This window comes from Notolepis coatsorum, assembly GCF_963971535.1.
Source record: "Notolepis coatsorum genome assembly, chromosome: 11".
In the NCBI taxonomy this organism is placed as follows: Eukaryota; Metazoa; Chordata; class Actinopteri; order Aulopiformes; family Paralepididae; genus Notolepis; species Notolepis coatsorum.
Window position 1 is genome coordinate 78,342,173 of NC_140175.1, and position 22,580 is coordinate 78,364,752.

Below are 22,580 nucleotides of genomic sequence, written 5' to 3' on the forward strand. Positions count from 1 at the left end.
TTTGAGGTAAAAACAGCAATAAAAAAAAAATCTCCACATCCCACCCCCGACACCTGAATACTTTTACCAACGGATTTCCAGTTCCGCGTTCGCGTTCTGCGCTCTGATTGGCCACTGACGTTTCTGGTAGCGCCAATCGTGTGACGCCTCTTTCTTTCACCGGTTAAGCTTAGGCACTCTTTCGAAGTTGGTTAAGGTTAGAGTTTGTCTTAGAGCAGGGCGATAGAACACCAGCCCTGATTCCATACTCTAACCTTAACCAACTTCGAAAGAGTCGCCTAAGAAACGTCAGTGGCCAATCAGATCGCACCAGAAAGGTCAGTGGCCAATCAGATCGCAGAACGCGAACGCGGAACTGGAAATCCATTGATAAAAGAATAGACGCAGCCCCGACACGAATGAGGCAGATTGGGATCATTATTCATAACAGACAGCAGAGACCCGCCGGTGCTGATAGCGGATATCATCGAGCTCCCCCTAGTGACTAGGGGCCTCCACTACACACTAGTAAAGAAAATTAAAGAAATACGAAAGAAAAATATATATAATCAGATCCTCATCCAACGTTTACTTTCACAGCATCTATAGTGACTACTAGTATCATCTCATCTCTTCTCTATCTATTTTTATTACATTTTTTGTATTTTTTGTTTTCTTGGCGGTCGGGGACGCGGTCACAGCTGCATTCTCGACTGTGATGGAAAGGTCGGTCAGGGGGGAGGATTTGGCCGGCAGGTGGAGCAATTCTGTTTGGCTTAGGTTTAGTTCAGAGACGTGGATATCTGAGGGAGGGAAGGAGAGGAAGAGTTGAGTATCATCGGCATAACAATGATACGAGAATATTTCAAATTGCATGGGCCCGGATGGCAGAATTCAGTACTGTATCTACAAAACCTTCTGTTTAATCATCTTCCCTTTATTCATTTCCTTAGATTTGTTGTACACGTGATCTCAAGAAGGTACTGAACGAGCTCAGTCGCAGTTTTTCATGTCTGGTCATTTTTAGCATGGTGTTATTCACTGTCAAAGATGCAAAGAAAAATCATAATTCATATTCTCCTTTGTTTCATCACAATTTAAGTAAGCCTAGTAATAGACACAATATTTCGGACACTGGGAATACATTCACTGAGGTCCATAGATGTCCCTAGATACCAAGAACATGCAAATGGATCTTGTAGAAGTGGAGCAATATTCCATTTAATTAGGTATGTATTTTAGGCGGATTTTCAGAAAATAGGGCTCCGGGCTTAATGTATTGCGTAATTTCAACATGGTACAGGAATATCAAAATAAAAGGACACGTTGTTGAACTTGATCTTACAGCACTATGTTATAAATACACATTTATAAAATGAGGCATATTTAGCCAAAATATGTTGCCAGAACATAAAAAAAATATATATTAGATACTTTTTTTTTTACTTGCCAATGCACAACACCACTTTGGGTCGCAACCCGTAGTTTGAGAACCGCAACCCTTTCACTACCACACTACAGAAGGTTAACCTTTCTCTACCACACTACAGACGGTTAACCGTGGTGTGGTAGTGAAAGGGTTAACCTGTACTCCTGTAGTGTGGTTGTGAAACGGTTAACCCTTTGTTGTGTGTCAGTGAAAGGGTTAATATTCTGTATTGTCGCAGTGAAAGGGTTAACCATTTGGTAGTGTGGTAGTGAAAGGGTTAAAAGGTCTGGTCGTAAGCTGGAGAAAGCGGGTTACTCGAGGCTGTATCGCTGACGCGGCTGGTTCAGCGGTTGGCTGGTATTAGCAGAGGTCTTGGTTCTCAACACACAGTTAATCACTCCTGAGACCACATGTTGTGAGGTTCTTTGTGAAGAGGTGACTTTGTACTGAAAACAGCCGTCTGCAGACAAATCCCAGGAGTTCTGAGTGTCTCTCACTTTTGATGAGTGTCTCTGGAGGCGGGCCAGGAGGATTGTCCCATATTGGGTTGCGTCCAGTCCGACTTACGGTAATTACCTCTGCCCAGGCAAAGGCAAGGATGGAGGTTACCGGTACTGATGTGGTTGTTCGTCTGTAAGCAGGGTTACTGAAGGTTTCAACAAGTTACATTTAAGACTTTCTAAAACGTTTTTAAGAACACTTTGAATATAAGTAATTCCATATGAATTGTTGGGGGGGGAAGTGAGGCTATTACCGTACTGCTTACTTCGCAGCCCAGTGTTAGGGTTTGAAACCGACCTCAACAGCACGGCACAGACAGGTAGTTCAGAGTTAGCCAAACACTAGGGCGTATTTATTACAGAATCAAAAAGAGCCAAATAACAATTCTGAATCAACAAAAAAGGAGAATGCCTTCGGCAGAGTTGTCTGCGGCTCTGCAGATCCTCCCGGTGTTTAGAGGTGGGGAATCGGCGTAGGCGCCGCTGCGGCTCTGCAGATACTCCCAGCTCCAACTCGGAGTGGAAACGGAGAGAGAGAGAGAGATCAACAACAGTCCAACAGTACACAGTGGCAGTGCAGTTCAGTTCAGTCCTCCCTTAGCTGAGTCCAGTATGAAATACAAGTGGCTTGATCTTCGGTGTAAACTACACACAAGTTAGCTGAGTCCAGTACAAAACAAAACGGTACTTCTTCAGTGTTATCCAAACACACAATTTAGCTGAGTCCAGTACAAAACAAAACGGTACTTCTTCAGTGTTATCCAAACACACAATTTAGCTGAGTCCAGTACAAAACAAAAACGGTACTTCTTCAGTGTTATCCAAACACACAAAAACAGATAATCCAAAAAGGTTTGTTTCCAAAACTCACCAAAGCACAAACGCGCAAAGCGGGCAACGAGGCGCAGCTCCAAACGGATGATCAATATATTCACCAGCGGCGATCCACAGATGTCCTGGAGGGAAAGTAGACGAGGCACAACAACGGGGGGAAAGCAGGCAGTAGCAGTAGTATTCAAAACGACCCGACCACGATTGAAAGAAGGTCCGAGTATATGAAGCCTCTGGAGCGCTAATTACAAACTACAACAGGTGCGTGATGGAATTGATAATCGCTCCTGAAGCGTGTGGCGGGGAATGGACCAATCATCACAGTACCTTAAGAAGCGTGTGGCGGGGAATGAACCAATCCTCATAGTACCCCCCCCCCCTCCACGGGAGCCACCCGGCGACCCACTCGGCCCCGGCCTGCCCGGATGGGACCGAAGGAAGCCGGCGATCAGGGGCACTGGAGAGGGGGACAGAGACAGAGGCCCGGAGAGGGGGACCGGAGATGGGGACAGAGGACCGGTGAGGGAGGCTGGAGACGGGGACAGGGACCCGGTGAGGGGGCTGGAGACAGGGACAAAAGGGGAACCCCGGGGCGAAGGACTGGACGCCGCCTGAAGACACTGGGCATGACAGGAGGGGCTCCACCCCCTGATGGTGCCGGAGGACCAGGAGATGTGGGGCTCATGCAGCGCGAGCCAGGGCCGACCCAGGACTACGGGGACAAGAGGGGATCTGGTAATAGAAAACTGGAGTCTCTCAACGTGGTTACCAGCAACGGTGAGGAGGACAGGACAGGTGCGTTGAGTGATGTCAGCCAGGCGGCGATGATCCAGCGCAAAAACCTCCAAGGGCCTCTCGAGGTCCTCAAGTGGAATGTTGGCCCGGGTGGCAAACTCAACGTCCAGGAAACTCCCATCAGCACCAGAGTCAATGAGTGCACCCACCGTCGCCCGCTGGTCCGCCCAGGCTAGGGTGACGCTCGTCAGACGGTTAGGTGGTGCATGGGTGTGGGAACAGGAAAAACGACTCACCAGGATCTCCCGGGGTCCCGGCGAGCCTGGTCTTCTTGGCCAGGTAGGGCAATTGGAGACACAGTGTTCATCCCGGCCGCAGTAGAGGCAAAGGCCGGACCTGAGCCTGGACTCCCGTTCGGCCGGGCTAAGGCGGGTGCGTCCCAGCTGCATGGGTTCCTCCTCGGTCACAGCTCGGGAGGGAAAAAACCCACCAGTCACGGAGGGGGCAGGACGGTCAGCAGAACGGTCACAAGGACGGGGGGTCTGGGGAATGTCTGGGGGTCCTAGTCGTGCTCGTTCACGCCTTCTCTCCCGGAGGCGTCCGTCGATGCGGATAGCGAGGCTGATCAGGCCCTCGAGAGAATCGGGCTCCTCTTGGGTCGCGAGCTGGTCCCTTACTGCGTCGTTGAGCCCCCTCAGGAAGGTGAGATGAAGCGCTTGATCGTTCCAACCGCTCTCTGTTGCGGCCAGTCTGAACTCCAGCACGTAGTCTCTGACACTGCCACTGCCCTGCCGGAAGGTGCCCAACCGAGCTCCTGGGTCCTGGCCACGAGCTGGGTGGTGGAAAACCCTTCGGAGCTCTGCCACGAAGTCTGGGTAGGAGAAACAAAAATCGGCCCTCATAGCCCAGGAAGCAGTGACCCACTGTGCTGCTCGGCCCGTGAGCAGGTTAGTCATGTAGGCTACCCGGGCTCCCTCTGACGAAAATCGGCTGGGTTGATGAAGGAAGACCAACTCACACTGCATGATGAATGTGGCACAATCCTCGAAGTTACCCTCGAACAGACGTGGTTCGGAGAGACGGGGCTCCCGAGGTGCGAGGTCTGCCGCGGCTGCGGGTGGTGATCTGGCTGAGACTCCTGGGACAGGTGGGTTTAAAAGCAGAGTGTTTAATGCAGTACTGAGAGCCTGTAGCTGGTGCAGAATAACAGCCTGCTGATTACCCTGGGTAGTCTGCTGGGTGGCCAGAGTGTCAAGGGCATCCAGAATGAGCTGGACCTGGGCCCGGAGGTCCTGTAAAGCAGCCGCAGCCGCACCCAACTGTTGGGTGTGGTCGTTTACCACCTCGATCTGGACTGCCAACGCTGCCCTGACCCTGTCTGTGTCGGCTGAGGTCGTCATGGTCGGGTCGTAATGTTAGGGTTTGAAACCGACCTCCTAAGCATGGCACAGACAGGTAGTTCAGAGTTAGCCAAACACTAGGGCGTATTTATTACAGAATCAAAAAGAGCCAAATAACAATTCTGAATCAACAAAAAAGGAGAATGCCTTCGGCAGAGTTGTCTGCGGCTCTGCAGATCCTCCCGGTGTTTAGAGGTGGGGAATCGGCGTAGGCGCCGCTGCGGCTCTGCAGATACTCCCAGCTCCAACTCGGAGTGGAAACGGAGAGAGAGAGAGAGATCAACAACAGTCCAACAGTACACAGTGGCAGTGCAGTTCAGTCCTCCCTTAGCTGAGTCCAGTATGAAATACAAGTGACTTGATCTTCGGTGTAAACTACAGACAAGTTAGCTGAGTCCAGTACAAAACAAAACGGTACTTCTTCAGTGTTATCCAAACACACAATTTAGCTGAGTCCAGTACAAAACAAAACGGTACTTCTTCAGTGTTATCCAAACACACAATTTAGCTGAGTCCAGTACAAAACAAAAACGGTACTTCTTCAGTGTTATCCAAACACACAAAAACAGATAATCCAAAAAGGTTTGTTTCCAAAACTCACCAAAGCGCAAACGCGTAAAGCGGGCAACGAGGCGCAGCTCCAAACGGATGATCAATATATTCACCAGCGGCGATCCACAGATGTCCTGGAGGGAAAGTAGACGAGGCACAACAACGGGGGGAAGGCAGGCAGTAGCAGTAGTATTCAAAATGACCCGACCACAATTGAAAGAAGGTCCGAGTATATGAAGCCTCTGGAGCGCTAATTACAAACTACAACAGGTGCGTGATGGAATTGATAATCGCTCCTGAAGCGTGTGGCGGGGAATGGACCAATCATCACAGTACCTTAAGAAGCGTGTGGCGGGGAATGAACCAATCCTCACACCCAGACATTTAAACGAGATACAGAGAAGTTATTGCAACTTATTACATGGCGTTTTAACATTTGCCGAAATGCTTGATTGTGATTGGTCAATAGCGCTCGGCAGAGGTCCGTTATTACTCTATAACGGACCTCTGCCGAGCAATAATGACCGCTGTTCGCAGCTGCAGCAATCAAGCCCACTGACACACACTGCATCAGTGCAATCAGACACACCTTCCGGCTGCCAGCGATAATAATAATGACAGCGGAGCCACACAACAACTGCGTCTGCATTTGATCTCGTCTTGTCGATGGTGTAAAATTTATTAGGTATATTGTCAGTAAGTTAGCCATGTAATAAGCGGGATAATGTATAGCCTATACTCGGTCATTGTCGCAAAATAATTGACCTTCACTACGTTTAGAACACCTCGGCGAGGCGCCTCCGTATTCTAAACTCTGTGTCGGTCAATTATTTTGCGACAATGACCTCGTAGCTATACATTATCCCTTACATATAAGTCACTTCCTAATCTGATACACTTTTAAGACCTATCAAAATCACATTTAAGACCTTTTTAAGACTTTTTGAGGCCTACAATTCTGATTATTAAATGTAAGACCTTGCAGGAACTCTGTGAATGAGATCTAAAAGAATTAATGTCCATGAAATTCACTGTCTATATTCATGACCTTGAGACTAGGAAACTACTAGAACAACTACATAAACTTTCCTCTAACGCCACCATCAGGCCAAAATTAAACGAGCGCATCTCCTGGCCAGTGGCGTTGCGTGGGTAAAATAACAGAGGATGCCAAAAAAAATAGTTATTAAATTTTTTTTTATTACATTTTTTTTTATATTTAAGCCAAATAATATTGTGACAAAATAAAAATGCACACTAAATAAAAATACACATTTCAAGTGTAAACAATAGATACAGCTAGCTACTATAGTCCATGGGCCAGACCAGATATCGGCAGTGTTGTGCTAGTTACTTAAAAATAGTAATTCAGTTACTTTACTAGTTTACTACTTACACCCAAGAGTAATGCGTGACTGTGAAAAGTAACTATTTAGTTACTTTAAAAAATATATATTTAATTGCTCCCATTAATTCCCTTACAGATTCTTACAGTCAAAATCTGTCGATCAACTTGACAGTTTCCATTCATTTGCATTCACATCACTGAACTCTGCTAAGCAATGTGTTCTATATACTATACAAACACAAATAATGGGTACAATACAGTATGGCTCAATACAAACAACTGCTAAGAGGATGCAGACCAGAAAAATACTTTAGTCTTGTTTACATAAGGTGAACGATGAATTCTCTTTTTCCCCTCTCTCTCTCTCTCTCTCTCTCTCTCTCTCTCTCTCTCTCTCTCTCTCTCTCTCTCTCTCTCTCTCTCTCTCTCTCTCTCTCTCTCTCTCTCTCTCTCTCTCTCTCTCTCTCTCTCTCTCTCTCTCTCTCTATCTCCTAGTATGTCTCTTGCTCTCTGTCTCTCATTCTCCCCCTCTTTCCTTCCTCCCTCCCATTATAAGCGTCTTGCTTATGAAGTATAAAATACTTGCCAGTAGTGTAAGACTGCATAGTACAGGGGTGGCCAACCAGTCAGAGACTAAGAGCCACAAAAATGACTGTGGTACCACAAAGAGCCACACCATATACCAGCGTTTCTCAACCTTTTTTTTCAGTCACGGCACCCTTCATGTGTTTATAGGTCTCACCCTCTGGCCTCTGAAGTTGCTAATGTCTTTTTTATTTGGGCTTCACCGGGTTAAAAGTACCCTGTGAGACCCATGGTTGCAAAATTACAAAATCACTTTTAGCCATTTAAAAAAAATAATGTTTATTTAAAGAATGTTAAGCACATGTATAGTCAATTGGTCCTGTTGTTCAGCCTCACAATGCTATTTGATAGTAAATGTGTTTATATGTCCCACCCTCTGGCCTCTGAAGTTGCTAATGTCTCTTTAATTTGGGCCTCACAGGGTTAACCTCTTAAGCCCGAGATATACAATAAAAGTGTATATTTTCAGCATTACGTTTGTTTACCAATTATTTTAACTGTTATTAGTGAAATGTAAGATTATATAAATATCAGGGCATTGAGTCGGAAACCAGCGCATATTGACAGGAGGAAGTGGCACAGCCAAAAGTGAGTGTAGTCTTTTGAAGGAAGAGACTCAGGGCTTTCGAATTTCGAAAAACTACCCTACCCAGCTCACACCAGCCCTACATGTCAATCATCTGACTTCTGGATTTCCTTTTTTATTTCTCTTATTTTTTGGGATTATCTCCCACAAACCTGAACGTTATTGCCATAAAACAGAACACAGTTAGTTTCTCTACCTTTCTGTGAACGTCTTGCAAAAAACGGTGTTGCAATACGATGAAAAATGGTGGAGAAATTTACATTATAAAAAAGATGGCAGAATTCAGTACTGTATCTACAAAACCTTCTGTTTAATCATCTTCCCTTTATTCATTTGCTTAGATTTTTCAGGTCTGGTCAATTTTAGCATGGTGTTATTCACAGTCAAAGATAATTTTTTCTTTTTTTTTAAATAGAATTGATATTCTCCTTTGGTTCATTACAATTTACTCAAGCCTGTAACAGACACACTGATCCATATGTCCCTAGATTCAGATACCAAGAACATGCAAATGGGGCATTTAAATTTTTTTTTAAATGTTTATTCTATGTGGAATGAGTGACATAAATAATAAAAAAGAAAAAAAAAATTTAATGGATGGAAGAGCCGCACATTGACGGGCAAAGAGCCGCATGCGGCTCGCGAGCCGCGGGTTGGCCACCAGGGGCGGAGCTAGGGGGTGGCTACCTGGGCTCAAGCCCCGGATGTATTCTGAAAAGCCCCGAATCTATTTTAAATTTTTTTTTTTTTTTTTTTTTTTTTTTTTATACAATTCATCATTGTGAATATGTTTGCACCAGATTTAGCAGAAGCTAATTTCCATCTGTGGTCTATCCAGCTGCTAACTGTATTTGAGTGAGTTAAGTCTTGGTGTTATGGTAGACTCAGACCTAAGCTTTAAATTACAATCAACAAGTTGACAAAAACTTAATTCTTCCACCTTAGAAACATAGCTAAAGTACGGCCATTTATAAATCAAAAGGACGCTGAAAACCAGATCCATGCCTTTATCTCATGCCAACTCGACTACTGTAATGCACTCCTTACCGGCCTCCCGAAAAAATACGATGATAACTATTTTATTGCAATGCACTATTGCATTATTTTATTCTATTTTACTAACAATTTTATTGCACTGCACTATTTTACTTTGTATCAGTGAATCATAGACGCCTGGCCATAAGAGCATTCGGAGCATCTCTGCTCTCCCACTATTGAACTTGGGGGAGCAAAGGTATGATCTTGCTCCACCACTTTTTGATTATATGAAAAATATGATATATCCCCCCCCAATATATAAATCTAACCATAACTACGTTATGGTTAACTGAGTTTTATAGTGAAAAGAGCAGCTTTATTGGTCAAGATTGAAGGCTCTATATTGCAGGAAATTGCACGTACAGGTTCATTAAATTCAAAAAAAATCTGTCGTGGAAGGGGTCGTGCCTGACCCCCTACATACCACCCCTTGCCTGCCAATTTTTTTTTTTTTAAGATTTAAAAAAAAAAAAAAAAAAAAAATGGGGCCCATCTGGGCTAAGCCCCGGATCTCCTACAATCCTAAATCCGCCCCTGTTGGCCACCCCTGGCATAGTGCATACAGAGACTGTAAACAAACACGCTCACGTGTCTCCACAGTCCGAACACAGGAGTCAGGACTGCGATTATTAATGGGAATAGGAATATGTCAAGATATTGCTGACATGGTAGAACATACAGTATAGAGTATGGCTCTGCGGCCCATCAAACCAAGCAGTCACCATGTACAGTATGGCTCGGCGGCCCATCAAAAAATAACACAGTATGCTATGACACGGCAGAACATATACAGTTTGGCTCCACACACACACACACACACACAGCGGCATCACTTATGAAAAGTTATTCGGTTACTCACCATTGTTGCAGCTGACGCGCCTTGCTCCAAATGTGTAGACACTAGACAGTAAAGCAATTAAGCAAAGTGGCAAAAGGTCCACAAAGTTCTCCTCCAAGTCCTGTGGGTATTGTCTCCTCAACTTTTCTTCAGCTGAGCGAATTTCAGTTCTGCTCAATGAATGAATCCGAGAGAGGAATCCGAATTTCCCCTCTAACTCCTTGTTGTATGCTTCATTGCGTTGTTAATAAAGTTTTCAATCAATCAATCAAACAATGCCGTTTGTTTGTTTACATTCTGATAGAGTTAGTTAGCAACCAAGCTAGCCTATGCAGGCTTACCTGGCCAATGTGGGTCCTCCTGGACAGATAGATTTGTTAAATCAGAATATCCACAGTGGTGTGTGCTGGTCCCCAGTAAAGGTCCCGCCGGCCAAAAATAAACCTCTTGAAATATCTCCCAACAAAACCTAGCCGAACCAGCTAGCCATACAGTTAGCCACTTGTAGTTCTGAACATTAAAAGAGCATTGTCCTTCCTCCTTCCTAAATCATATTGCCCGCGAGGCGATGACGTTGTTGTCACGTTTAGCTTTTAATGTGATTTAATTGGAAGAATAATAGAGTGCTTGGCATCCCTAACCTAGAACCAAGCTGCAATGGTGCTAAGGTTTAGGAGCTAAGCCCAACCCATTTATTACGCTACATTTACATTTACATTTAGTCATTTAGCTGACGCTTTTATCCAAAGCGACTTACAAGTTCTGTACGACAAGCCATCAGGAAGGGCACAACTCTATCAGCTGAGCAACAATGTTCATCAAAGTGTTGAGTGCTACAGTGTAGGTTAGTTTATTAGGACAAGTGCATGACAGTACGGTTAGTTAGGGTTAGATATTTTTTATTTTTTTTATTTTTTTTTATTCAGATAATGGTTGAAGAAGTGCGTCTTTAGTCGACGGCGAAAGATTGGACGGGATTCGGCTGTCCTAACTGGGGTGGGTAGATCATTCCACCATTGTGGGGCAAGGACTGAGAATAGGCAACTTCTCTTTGATGACCCTCCCGGAGCTTGGATAGGAGTAGGTCTGAGGCGGCCAGAAGATGCAGAGCATAGGGGTCTTGAGGGTGTGTAGTTAGAGACCATTGACCGGAGGTAGGCGGGAGCGGTTCCCTTTGCCGCACGGTATGCTAGGTCGAGGGCCTTGAAGCGGATTCGTGCAGCAATGGGGAGCCAGTGCAGGTCCCTAAGAAGTGGGGTGACATGGGCCGACTTCGGTAGGTTTGAGATCAGGCGGGCCGCTGCGTTCTGAATGAGTTGAAGAGGCTTAGTGGCAGTGGCCGGGAGGCCAGCGAGCAGTGCGTTGCAGTAGTCGAGGCAGGAGATGACTGTTGATTGGACGAGGAGTTGGGTGGCTTCTTTTGTCAGGAAGGGGCGGATCCTTCTGACGTTGCTCAGGAGGAATCGGCAGGTTCTGGTCGTCGCTGCGATGTGAGCAGAGAAGTTCAACTGGTCGTCGAGGACAACACCAAGGTTCTTGGCGGTCGGGGACGCAGTCACAGCTGCATTCTCGACTGTGATTGAAAGGTCGGTTAGGGGGGAGGATTTGGCCGGCAGGTGGAGCAATTCTGTTTTGCTTAGGTTCAGTTTGAGGTGGTTGGTCGTCAAAATAGAAGATTTCTCTAGGAGGGAGAAAATTATTATAACACAGAGATGAAAAATAATGATTTTTTTTATTGTTGTAAACTATACATTTAAAAAAAAAATATATATATATATATATATATATATATATATTTTTTTTTTACTGTTTATATTTTTGGGGAAGTTTGGCTTCTCTTGGCTTCCATGAATATTCGCGACTGCTCCTGGCCCACTTGTAGCACTGTCACCACATTTGCCGCATCACAAATGTTGTGAATAGTCATGACCCCTAGAGGTAGGGTGACCAGGTGTCCCACTTTTGGTTGTACTGTCCCACCATTTGACCGAATGTCCCGCGTCCCACATATTGAGAGGATGTCCCTCTTTTCGAAGCAAAAAAAAAACATTGGTCTAAAAGCCCCTCCCTACAGTAAACGTAGCAACCCGCCTCTTGTCCACACACATTGCTCTGCTCGTGATGCTACCTCATATCGCAGATCTGATTGGTTAGGTAGTAATTTAGTGCTCAGCTCGTGAGATTCGTGACGCTACCTCATATCGCAGATCTGATTGGTTATAGTAATTTAGCGCGCTGTCAAAATGTAGCGCACTGTCAACGTTTAGCGAGCTGTCAAAAAAGAAAACACAACAACATTACAAGCGAACTATGAATCAAGATGGAAAGCAGTCAAAAGAAACGGACCTGCAGTTACAACCAAGACTGGCAAACGACACATGCCTGGGTGAGGCCGATGTCAGGCAATCCTCGGGGAGCTTTCTGTGTTTTGTGTCATAGTTCGTATTCAATTGCTCATGGAGGAGAATACGACTTGAAGTGCCACAGTGGACGTGAGTCTCACATGAAAGTGGCTCACCAAAAAGAAACATCCAGATCTTAAACCAAAAACGTATAGCCAGACGGACAAGGTCACTGCAGCGGAGATAACAAGCGTCTATCACACTGTACAACACTCCCATTCATACAGGTCAGCCGACTGTGGTAGCAAGCTAGCTCCTGTCATTTGGCCAGACTCGGATATTGCAAAATAAATATCGTGTGGTCGTACAAAAGCTACATCCATAGTTATCCATAGTTATTCTAATAGAGAAACACAATTTATTTGTATTATTATTTTTGTTCCCTAGTGTTCCCTAGTTCTGTGTTAACAGGGAATATCGAACACAAGACATTCCTGTCAAGTGATAAAGTTTGAATATTTAAAACAGATGTTAGGTGGTAACAAGCCGGCTGCCAGTGCCAAGATGAATGTGGAGAGATATAATTCTGTATTTAATTTGTATTTATTTTGATTTAACCTTTATCTATTCGGTGAAGACCAATTATTCTAATAATTATTCTGGTCACCCTACCTAGAGGCAGAGACCTGTTGATGCTGGTGACCCTGTGACCTTTCCTCTAGTGCCACCATTATGGGTTTATAGCCTGGGTCTGCTGAGACTGGCAATAGCAGCAGCTCTTGTTTCTGTCATCTTGTTATGGTTTGTAACCGACCCCAATCGCACAACACAAGACAGGTATGAGAGTAAGCCAAGAACTGGGCATTTATTGAAAACACACAGAAACGGCACTGTCCCTTTAAGGGAGAACACAAATTACTGGATAACAGGAAAGGGAAAAGGCACAGTGCCTTTAAGAGGCGAGCTGGCTAAGGGGAAGGCTAAGGGAAGGCTAACGGAAAACAGGGCCGGGGCAAGGGACAAGGCAGGAAAAGGGAGGACTAGGAGGACTGGACAGGGAGGACTAGGAGGACTAGAGAGGGGAGACATGGACAGAGGCCCGCGGAGGCAGGCTGGGGACAGGGAGGCCTAGGAGGACTAGAGTGGGGAAACAGGGACAGAGGCCCGCGGAGGCGGGCTGGGGAGAGGGAGGACTGGAAGGACTAGACAGGGAGGACTAGGAGGACTAGAGAAAAACAGGGTAAGGCCTTGGAACAGGGCGAGGGCTGGAGCTGCATACTGGGACAGAGAAAACAGGGTAAGGCCTTGGAACACAAGCATTAATGAATGTTGCTGCTCTGCAGCTTCTCCCGGGATGGTTAGTCTGAGGAAGCAGACGGTGGACGTCAGAACCGCTCTGCAGATCTCTCTCGGCAGATCTCCGAGGGTGGTAAACGGGACCGAGAGGGAGAGAGGGAGTGGGTTAGCTCAGAGTACAATGGGGAACAGAGCAGGTGACAGGAGAGGTGACTTGTCCCAAAAACAGAGTAATCCAAGTGACAGAATCTTCGGTGTATATACACACTGTGAGTAACGTCCCAAACACAATCCACGTGATAGAATCTTCGGTGCAAATAAACACTGTGAGCGAAGTCCCAAATACAAATCCAAGTGATAATATCTTCGGTGTGTATACACACAGTGAGCGATGTTAAGGCCAAATATTATCCCAATGAACAGTCCAAAAAGCTGACGCTGGGTGAGTGACAGTCTGACAAAAGCTGGATCTCTTCAGTGTCTTTAAACACACGAAAAACGAATAGGATAAAAGACAGTCATAAAAACTCACCCAGGCGCTGTGCGTAAAGAGAGTTGGATCAAAACGGGGCGAGCGCGTCGCCACGGGGAAACGGGTTGTCCAAGCGGAGGTCTGAGTGGTGCGCGACTGCTTGGAGTACGCGCCGGTACGAAGGGCGCATCTGGTGCGGAGGTCTGAGTGGTGCGCGACTGCTTGGAGTGCGCGCCGGTACGGAGGACGCATCTGGAGTGCGTCTGAATGCGCGTCAGGAGTGAAGAGCGCGTCTGCGCGGAAGAGCGCGCCGGCTCGGAGAGACGCATCCTCCCGTAGAGTATTAGGAAGCGATGCGCGTCTGGAGTGAAGAGCGCGTCTGCTGCGCGGAGGTCTGGATGCGCGTCTGCGCGGAAGAGCGTGCCTGGCTCGGAGAGACGCATCCTCCCGTAGAGTATTAGGAAGCGATGCACGTCTGGAGTGAGGAGCGCGTCTGCTGCGCGGAGGTCTGGATGCGCGTCTGCGCGGAAGAGCGCGCCTGGCTCGGAGAGACGCATCCTCACGTAGAGTATTAGGAAGCGATGCGCGTCTGGAGTGAGGAGCGCGTCTGCTGCGCGGAGGTCTGGATGCGCGTCTGGGCGTCTGCTGCGCGGAGGTCTGGATGCGCGTCTGGGCGTCTGCTGCGCGGAGGTCTGAAGTGGAACACTGGAATACCTCCTGTGGAAGTTTTAGAGAGCGCAGTCCAGTGTCTCCTTTCAGGCAAACGGAGACAGGAGGCGAAGGCTAGAGTGCATCTCACGCCGGAGATGAAAGCAGCATAAACAGACAGAGAACCTCCCGAAGGAGTCTTGGTGATAGGGATATGATACGGAATGATACGGGACGACCCGACCAGGGACAGAGGGGAGAGCGAGGTACTTAAAGCCCACAGGGGAACTAATTAGAATGCACCACAGGTGCGTGAAGGTAATTGATACTTGAAACTAAAAGTGTGTGTTCGGCACCAGACCAATCAAACACATAATGACAGGTAGTCCAAGGGTGTGGTTGCTGAAGAGCAAACGAACGCGAGGGTGGGGGCTAGTGAGGTGAGGAGAATGCAATTGATTAACAGTAGGCTTAAAGGAAACGAGCGAGTAGGTGAGCAACAGGCTTAAAGGAACAGAGCGAGTAGGTGAGCAGCGGACAAAACCTCACAGTACCCCCCCCTCCACGGGAGCCACCCGGCGACCCAAAAATACAGACAGAGTGGCAGGGGACAAAACAAGGCAACAAACAAAAAGTACTGGGCCAAGCCAGCAGGGGAAGCCACAACAAAAGTGGGGCCAGCGACTGGGGCAGGGTAGCCGAGGGGTAACTAGGGAAGCCGAGGGGTAACAAGAGGAGCTGAGGGGTAACCAGGGTAGCTGAGGGGTAAGTAGGGTAGCTGAGGGGTAACTAGAGGAGCTGAGGGGTAACCATGGTAGCTGAGGGGTAAGTAGGGTAGCTGAGGGGTAACTAGAGGAGCTGAGGGGTAACTACCAGGGCACTGGTAGCTACAGGGCCTATGCTAGCTGTAATGCAACATTAACAAAGAGGCTGCGCTAGCTGCCGGAGCTAGGCTAGCTGACAGGGCTGGAACAGGGGCACTGGAGAGGGGAACAGGGAAGGGACTAGCAGAGGGAAAGGGTAGCTGCCAGGGCACTGATAGCTACAGGGCCTATGCTAGCTGTACTGCTACATTAACATAGAGGCTGCGCTAGTTGCCGGAGCTAGGCTGGCAGACAGGGCTGGACCAGCATGAGAGAACAAGCTAGCTGGAAGGACAGTCCTAGCTGTGGGGAACTGACCTTGCTAGCTGAAGGGGCAGACCTAGCAGTGAGAGAAAACTGACCCTGCTAGCTGAAGGGGCAGTCCTAGCAGTGGGAGCAAACTGACCATGCTAGCTGAAAGGGCAGTCCTAGCAGTGGGGAAACTGACCTTGCTAGCTGAAGCGGCAGTCCTAGCAGTGTGAGATAAACTGACCTTGCTAGCTGAAAGGGCAGTCCTAGCAGTGGGAAACTGACCTTGCTAGCTGAAAGGGCAGTCCTAGCAGTGGGAAACTGACCTTGCTAGCTGAAAGGGCAGTCCTAGCAGTGGGAGAAAACTGACATTGCTAGCTGAAAGGGCAGTCCTAGCAGTGGGAAAACTGACCTTGCTAGCTGAAAGGGCAGTCCTAGCAGTGGGAAAACTGACCTTGCTAGCTGCAAGGGCAGTCCTAGCAGTGGGAGAAAACTGACCTTGCTAGCTGAAAGGGCAGTCCTAGCAGTGGGAAAAAACTGACCCTGCTAGCTGAAAGGGCAGTCCTAGCAGTGGGAAAACTGACCTTGCTAGCTGAAAGGGCAGTCCTAGCAGTGGGAAAACTGACCCTGCTAGCTGAAAGGGCAGTCCTAGCAGTGGGAAAACTGACCTTGCTAGCTGAAAGGGCAGTCCTAGCAGTGGGAAAAACTGACCTTGCTAGCTGAAAGGGCAGTCCTAGCAGTGGGAAGGCTACACAAAAAGTGGAGGCCATGCAGAGGGACCGGGTTAGCTGCCTGGGCATGGCCAGCTACAGGGCCTATGCTAGCTGCAAGGGCTGCATTAACATAGAGGCTGTGCTAACAGCCGGGGCTAAGCTAGCAGACTAGGGCCATGCAGAGGGACTGGGTTAGCTGCCTGGGCATGGCTAGCTACAGGGCCTATGCCAGCAGCAAGGGCTGCATTAACATAGAGGCTGTGCTAGCAGCCGGGGCAAAGCTAGCAGACTGGGGCCCTGCTGAGGGACTGGGTTAGCTGCCTGGGCATGGCTAGCTACAGGGCCTATGCCAGCAGCAAGGGCTGCATTAACATAGAGGCTGTGCTAGCAGCCGGGGCAAGGCTAGCAGACAGGGGCCATGCTGGTAGTAGAGGCCTAACAAGCTGCAGGGAAGCCAACAGGGCTAACAGGGAAGCTAACAGGGCTAACAGGGGAGCTAACAGGGCTAACAGGGAAGCTAACAGGGGAACTAGAGGGAACAAACAAAAAAAAAAGGCAAACTCAACCACACCGTCTGTGCTGGCTGGGGTCGTCGATTGGTCGGGTCGTACTGTTATGGTTTGTAACCGACCCCAATCGCACAACACAAGACAGGTATGAGAGTAAGCCAAGAACTGGGCATTTATTGAAAACACACAGAAACGGCACTGTCCCTTTAAGGGAGAACACAAATTACTGGATAACAGGAAAGGGAAAAGGCACAGTGCCTTTAAGAGGCGAGCTGGCTAAGGGGAAGGCTAAGGGAAGGCTAACGGAAAACAGGGCCGGGGCAAGGGACAAGGCAGGAAAAGGGAGGACTAGGAGGACTGGACAGGGAGGACTAGGAGGACTAGAGAGGGGAGACAGGGACAGAGGCCCGCGGAGGCGGGCTGGGGACAGGGAGGCCTAGGAGGACTAGAGTGGGGAAACAGGGACAGAGGCCCGCGGAGGCGGGCTGGGGAGAGGGAGGACTGGAAGGACTAGACAGGGAGGACTAGGAGGACTAGAGAAAAACAGGGTAAGGCCTTGGAACAGGGCGAGGGCTGGAGCTGCATACTGGGACAGAGAAAACAGGGTAAGGCCTTGGAACACAAGCATTAATGAATGTTGCTGCTCTGCAGCTTCTCCCGGGATGGTTAGTCTGAGGAAGCAGACGGTGGACGTCAGAACCGCTCTGCAGATCTCTCTCGGCAGATCTCCGAGGGTGGTAAACGGGACCGAGAGGGAGAGAGGGAGTGGGTTAGCTCAGAGTACAATGGGGAACAGAGCAGGTGACAGGAGAGGTGACTTGTCCCAAAAACAGAGTAATCCAAGTGACAGAATCTTCGGTGTATATACACACTGTGAGTAACGTCCCAAACACAATCCACGTGATAGAATCTTCGGTGCAAATAAACACTGTGAGCGAAGTCCCAAATACAAATCCAAGTGATAATATCTTCGGTGTGTATACACACAGTGAGCGATGTTAAGGCCAAATATTATCCCAATGAACAGTCCAAAAAGCTGACGCTGGGTGAGTGACAGTCTGACAAAAGCTGGATCTCTTCAGTGTCTTTAAACACACGAAAAACGAATAGGATAAAAGACAGTCATAAAAACTCACCCAGGCGCTGTGCGTAAAGAGAGTTGGATCAAAACGGGGCGAGCGCGTCGCCACGGGGAAACGGGTTGTCCAAGCGGAGGTCTGAGTGGTGCGCGACTGCTTGGAGTACGCGCCGGTACGAAGGGCGCATCTGGCGCGGAGGTCTGAGTGGTGCGCGACTGCTTGGAGTGCGCGCCGGTACGGAGGACGCATCTGGAGTGCGTCTGAATGCGCATCAGGAGTGAAGAGCGCGTCTGCGCGGAAGAGCGCGCCGGCTCGGAGAGACGCATCCTCCCGTAGAGTATTAGGAAGCGATGCGCGTCTGGAGTGAAGAGCGCGTCTGCTGCGCGGAGGTCTGGATGCGCGTCTGCGCGGAAGAGCGTGCCTGGCTCGGAGAGACGCATCCTCCCGTAGAGTATTAGGAAGCGATGCGCGTCTGGAGTGAGGAGCGCGTCTGCTGCGCGGAGGTCTGGATGCGCGTCTGCGCGGAAGAGCGCGCCTGGCTCGGAGAGACGCATCCTCCCGTAGAGTATTAGGAAGCGATGCGCGTCTGGAGTGAGGAGCGCGTCTGCTGCGCGGAGGTCTGGATGCGCGTCTGGGCGTCTGCTGCGCGGAGGTCTGGATGCGCGTCTGGGCGTCTGCTGCGCGGAGGTCTGAAGTGGAACACTGGAATACCTCCCGTGGAAGTTTTAGAGAGCGCAGTCCAGTGTCTCCTTTCAGGCAAACGGAGACAGGAGGCGAAGGCTAGAGTGCATCTCACGCCGGAGATGAAAGCAGCATAAACAGACAGAGAACCTCCCGAAGGAGTCTTGGTGATAGGGATATGATACGGAATGATACGGGACGACCCGACCAGGGACAGAGGGGAGAGCGAGGTACTTAAAGCCCACAGGGGAACTAATTAGAATGCACCACAGGTGCGTGAAGGTAATTGATACTTGAAACTAAAAGTGTGTGTTCGGCACCAGACCAATCAAACACATAATGACAGGTAGTCCAAGGGTGTGGTTGCTGAAGAGCAAACGAACGCGAGGGTGGGGGCTAGTGAGGTGAGGAGAATGCAATTGATTAACAGTAGGCTTAAAGGAAACGAGCGAGTAGGTGAGCAACAGGCTTAAAGGAACAGAGCGAGTAGGTGAGCAGCGGACAAAACCTCACACATCTACCCAGTAAAATGTTGCATATGAAAGGCAAAGTGTGGAGATTGTTAGGCCTTGGCAGAGATCTCTACTGGGAGCATGCTTCTACCTAAATATGGTCTGTTCAGAGTTCTGCACACAAGAAACACTTGCATAATCTTTGTCATAACATTCTGATTGTAATTGATATCAAACATGCCTGTCTTTGCCCCTTGGATGTATTCAAAATATGTCTTTCTTATTCCCAATAGAACGTGCTCTAACGCCACCATCTCAGTGCATATGTTGACTAGGAAAAATCAGTCAAGCTGTTCCACATCAGATAGGCAGCAATGCAAGTGAATGCATGCGAATTGCCGTCACAATAGACACAATAGGCAGCAGAGACAGTTTGACAGCAGTGCACTAGGACTGGTTTGTTACTTTGTACCTCACAGCAAAGCTAGGAAGGTCCAACCCATCAGGCAAAAGTGATTTTAATGGCAATTTAGAAAAACATTATACAGCTCTTAAAGGGGCACCACAATGCACCAAAACAATGCTGATTTATTTTGCACATAATCTCACACACATCCAAAAAGTCTAATCAGTTTTACACACAATCATACATTCAATTTGACAGTTATTGAGAGTTGAATATGGTCACCAGTGATGTCATTGGGGATGTTGAATCCCTGTGTTGATTACAGCTCAATTAAATGATAAGGTAGCAGTCCCTAGTCTATTGCTCCTTTAACCTGTTAAACTGCAGCCATATTTTCAGAAAATCTGCCTAAAAGTACATGCCCAAGTAAATGGAAGATTGCTTCACTTCTACAAGGTCAATTTGCATGCTCCTGGTATCTAGGAACATCTATGGACCTCAGGGAATGTATTCCCAGTGTCAGAAATATTGTGTCTGTTACTATGCTTGAGTAAATTGTAATGAAACTAAGTAGAATATAAATTATCATTTTTCTTTCTATCTTTGACGGTGAATAACACCATGCTAAAATTCGGAGGAATTTCGTTCACTGAGCTCATTCAGCGTGCACCTTCTTGAGATCAAGTGTACAGAAAATCGAAGCAAATTAATAAAGGGGAGATGATTTTTTTGTAGATTTTGTAGATACAGTACTGAATTTTGCCACCCGGATACATGTGATTTGAAATATAATGCAATTTGAATATAGAATATCAGGCCTTATTATGGCCACATCTCCTCTTTCCAATGGCAGTGTATCTGGATTTAGTCATTTCCTCGCGTGACTTCCGATGCAATGTTCAGAGAAATGTATACACTTAAAATTAGGGATGCTCGATATTGGCTTTTTTACCGATACCGATATTCCGATATTGTCCAACTCTTAATTTCCGATACCGATATCAACCGATATCAACCGATACCGATATATGCAGGGTTCCCCCCCCCCAAAAAAACTGAATAATTTCAGGTAACTAATAATTTCACTGGATATAACAAATATTGTTATTTTTTTTTTTTTTTTTTAAACCGATACCGATATTTTCCGATATCACATTTTACTGCCGATATCGGCCGATAATATCGGTCGGCCGATAATATCGGACATCCCTACTTTTTTTTTTTTTTTAACAATATATTTATTGGGTTTTAGTTTGCAAATTACAACATGTATATCAGCAGAGCAGTATTCAGCAAACATTTTCACCCCGTTCTCCCTCCCCTAACCCCACCCCACAAAATAATAATTAACTTCAAAAACAGGTTCACATAGGAAGGATACAGATTTAAATAAAAAATAAACATAAATAAATAATAATACAACCAAAATGTTTTACACATTAAGTAAAGGGTGTTTCTTGTCGTTTTTACACAATGATAAGAGTTGTCCCACAATACTCCCCCTAATCCCGTTCTTGTTGAAGCAAGTTCCCAACATTCGTATTATGCTTTAAGAAGTACACAAATGGTCCCCAGGCATTATCAAAAATGTTTTGTTTACGTCTAACAATATACACCATCTTTTCCATTGACATATTTGAAGCCATTTCTTTAATCCACATACCAATTCTTGGTCCATCAACATTTTTCCAATTAAGAGCTATTACACGTTTTGCTTGTAATATGCACATATCTATAAATCTAAACTCTTTGCGTTGTAGATGTGGGGTGGTAGGATATAAACCAAGAATAAAAAGCTTGGGATTCAATGGCAACTTCTTTGATAAGATTTGATCGATCAGATCGATAACATCTTGCCAGAAGGTTTTCACTTTCACACATTCCCATATGCAGTGGAACAGTGTCCCCCTTTCCTCACTACACTTAATACAAGTATCTGGAATATTATCATTAAACTTATGCAATTTAACAGGAGTTATATATGTACGCATCAGCCATTTATATTGTATAAGTTTTAGGTTGCTACTGACTGTCTGACTCTGTGCCTCTTTACATGCCACGCTCCATTCTTCTAAAGATATTTCCTCCTCTATGTCTTCGTTCCATTGATTCAGCGGACATCCCTACTTAAAATCATTTGTAAACACACGTAGTGCTGAAAATATACACTTTTACTGCTGTTTTGATAGGGTTAGGGTCTTTACTCTTGACTATATTTGAAAAAGAAACACAACATTATTTAATACGGTCTGTATTGATCGATTTATGACGAGACAGCAGGGTCCCCCAATTGGTCCCCCTACAGCTTAATTGAGTATTGTCGTCATCTTGACAACTTGGTGAAAATGAATGTGTTATATTTCATGCTGGCATCTTGTTTCGCCAGCTCCTCGCACCGACTGGATCACACTGAAATAATTTGACTCACTCAATGGACTCACTCTCACTGACAAGGGCACACGCCCACCTATGTCACAGCTTGTATAGGGAACCCAAGTGCAGAACACAGACAGGCAGGTAGAAGTTAAACCCAAATATGGGTGCATTTATTGTGTCAAGCGGGCAGGACTGGGGAAAGGAGGAGGGGCCAAGGCTGATAGGGAGGTTGAGCTGAATCCAGGGAGAGTGGAGGCAAAGCCGGCTATATATATATATATATATATATATATATATATATATTTTTTTTTTATTGTTCTGGCAACATATTTTGGCTAAATATGCCTTGTTTTATAAATGTGTATTGATAGCATAGTGCTGTAATTACATTTTTTAATAAACATGCATGATAAAGTTCAACAACGTGTGCTTTTATTTTGATATTCCTTAATTCCACGTTGAAATTACGCGATACATTAAGTGTGGGGTCGCCAAAAAATATCCTAAATAAAATGGGGTCGTGGACGTGGTATAAAAAAGTTTGAGAACCCCTGGTCTAAAGCTTGAGTATCTTCTGTGTAGGTACTGGCACCCCTGGTCTAAAGCTTGAGTATCTTCTGCGTAGGTACTGGCACCCCTGGTCTAAAGCTTGAATATCTTCTGCGTAGGTACT

The 22,580-nt window shown here is 46.8% G+C and overlaps 1 protein-coding gene across 1 annotated transcript in view; it reads left to right on the top strand.

The window, feature by feature from the left end:
• Window positions 1-22,580, top strand: part of mmp11b (matrix metallopeptidase 11b) — a 92,683-nt gene that overhangs the window by 61,902 nt on the left and 8,201 nt on the right. The gene's annotated exons all lie outside the window — the stretch shown is intronic.